Below are 2,893 nucleotides of genomic sequence, written 5' to 3'. Positions count from 1 at the left end.
ACGTATTGATCTTTCGAATAAAAAAAAAAATTTTATTACAATTTAATTTTTTGTGTTATTTTTTACAATTTCAAGTTCTATCGGGCTTAAAAAAAGACCCTATATAAGAGCCCAAGAGGAAAAAAAAGGCAGTTATCTCACCCCATTTTTTTTATTACTTTAATGAAAACTATGTATAATTACTACTCAAAATTGATGAGTCTGCCAAGTATAGGTAGGGAGATTAAAAAAGGGCGGCTGTTTGAAAGCGATAAAAAAAAAATTTCATTCGGAGCTCTATATCTTAAAAAGTAGGAACAACACTAGAAAACCTAAGAGAACGTTATTGAAAGATGAGCAAATTTGAGCCCTAATAGAGCTATTTACGGTCAATAGTTCTCGAGATATAAATTTTTTTTCCGCTTCATATTTTTCCATTTCATAAAAATGTTGTATGGGACGTACTTAAAGATCAGTAGTGAATTTATTTTGAAAAATTTATATCTCCAAAACCATTTGACGTACAGATGTCTATTAGCGCTCAAATTAAAAAATATCACCCTTAATGGACCCTCGTATCGCTGTATCTCCTGGCACCCTTGCCCTTGTATCGCTGTATCTCCTGGCACCCTTGTATCGCTGTATCTCCTGGCACCCTTGTATCTCCTGGCACCCTTGTATCGCTGTATCTCCTGGCACCCTTGTATCTCCTGGCACCCTTGTATCGCTGTATCTCCTGGCACCCTTGTATCTCCTGGCACCCTTGAAGTGACGCCGTCCTCACATTCATTTTGGCGAGCATATTGGCTTGGGCCAACGAAATGTAAGAATTGAATGTTATAAATTAAATAAACCAAAAGAGAAGTTTCCTTAAAAAAAAATATGTTTTTTTATGATCATCAATAAATTAAGGTCGTATGCTGGATGATAACAAAATTATGTCTATCAGATCTTATATTGAGGATAAAGGACGTGTAGATGATAACCGTAGGAGAATGGGGGAAAAGTATCACAGCTGTTGATCGCAGTCCCGAAGTGTTAAATATGTTTAAAAACAAGTACAAATTTTCAATCTTCCAACATAAATAAAAAGAAATAAAATGTTTACGTGCGTAAACAGCCAAAAATAATTCTTTTTTTTTTTCTTTCATTCTTTTGATTAAAATATAGGTTAAAACAGAATGTAAACTTGATTCTGCAACTTTATTTTATTTTAATTCCATTACAGCCAACTCATTTTTATTCATAAGCAGTCCTAACTATTTTTTTTCTGAATTATGGGTAGTATTTAGTTCCACCTAAATTATTCAGATAAATTATCAGGTTTCTTATATTCTACCATCAGAAAATCTATGCCAGTACTCCTCAGTTCTGTGCTTTTCCCTTTTATTCTTTTTAACTTTTATTTTCATGATATCATACAGTCGATACATGTGGACTATATCGCTAACGATGATATCATATAGTCGATACATGTGGACTATATCGCTGACGATTTAGCGGTTATTCTCAGCCTATTGACATAATAAAGGCCAGAGGTATTGGTGCAGACTCACCTCAAAGAACTGGAACAATAATGTAAAAAATAGATGATAAGTTTCAACATTGAAATATTTACTTCAAAAACATTTAATCTTAAACGCACTTCAGACTCAGGTCAACTGATTCACAAAGGTAATGAATTGCAATGCAGTAAAGAAGTTGCCTACCAGTGAAGAAGTAACATACCTTAGGGCTCGTCTCGATCGCCGCCTTACTGGAATTACAACATCAATTATCACGATAACCCAAACTTACACCAGGATAGATTTGCTGTCCCCTGGCATCAATAGAAAAAAATGTAACTAAAACCTCATTCGACCGTGAAGACTTGGAAGCTGCCTTCCTGTACAAATCTAGCGCGGTGCGCGCAACACACAACTTTTAAATAGCACTCTACTTACCGCTGTCCTTAGCACCCTACTACCGCTTTCCTCATCGTTCTACTTAATACTAACCCTCTAATTACCTCTGTCTTTAGCACTCAACTTACCGCTGCCCTTAGCGCCCTACTTACTGCTGCCCCCCCCCAAATTCCCTCTGTCCTTAGCACTCTACTTACCGCTGTCCTTAGCGCCCTACTTACTGCTGCCCCCCCACTTACCACTGTCCTTAGCACCCTACTTACCGCTCTCCTTGGCACTCTACTTACTGCTGCCCCCCCCTACTTACCGCTGTCCTTAGCACCCTACTTATCCCTGTCCTTAGAACCCTACTTACCGCTATCCTTGGCACTCTACCTACCGCTGTCCTTAGCACTCTACTTACCGCTGCCCAAAAAATGATAATAAAATAAATGTATATAATTTCCACCTTACTCGGTCTGTTTAATTTTTTTTTTTTCGAAAATCACTAATATATTCATAACGTGAACATAACGCGGCATCCTGTACAAAAAGAACAAATCTAGCGCGGTGGGCGCATCACACAACTTTTAATTAGCACTCAACTTACCGCTGCCCTTAGCGCCCTACTTACTGCTGCCCCCCCCCCAAATTCCCGCTGTCCTTAGCACTCTACTTCCCGCTGTCCTTAGCGCCCTACTTACTGCTGCCCCCCCTACTTACCGCTGTGTTTTTCACTCTACTTACGGTTGTCCTTAACACTCTACTTACTGCAGCCCCCCTACCTACCGCTGTCCTTAGCACCCTATTTACCGCTGTCCTCAGCACCCTGCTTACCGCTGTCCTTAGTTCCCTACTTACCGCTCTCCTTAGTTCCCTACTTACCGCTCTCCTTAGTTCCCTACTTACCGCTGTCCTTAGTTCCCTACTTACCGCTCTCCTTAGTTCCCTACTTACCGCTGTCCTCAGCACCCTGCTTACCGCTGTCCTTAGTTCCCTACTTACCGCTCTCCTTAGTTCCCTACTTACCG

This window comes from Halyomorpha halys, unplaced genomic scaffold, assembly GCF_000696795.3.
Source record: "Halyomorpha halys isolate HHAL.00 unplaced genomic scaffold, Hhal_1.1 Scaffold181.1, whole genome shotgun sequence".
Taxonomy (NCBI): Eukaryota; Metazoa; Arthropoda; class Insecta; order Hemiptera; family Pentatomidae; genus Halyomorpha; species Halyomorpha halys.
Note: the sequence above shows the minus strand (reverse complement) of the source record.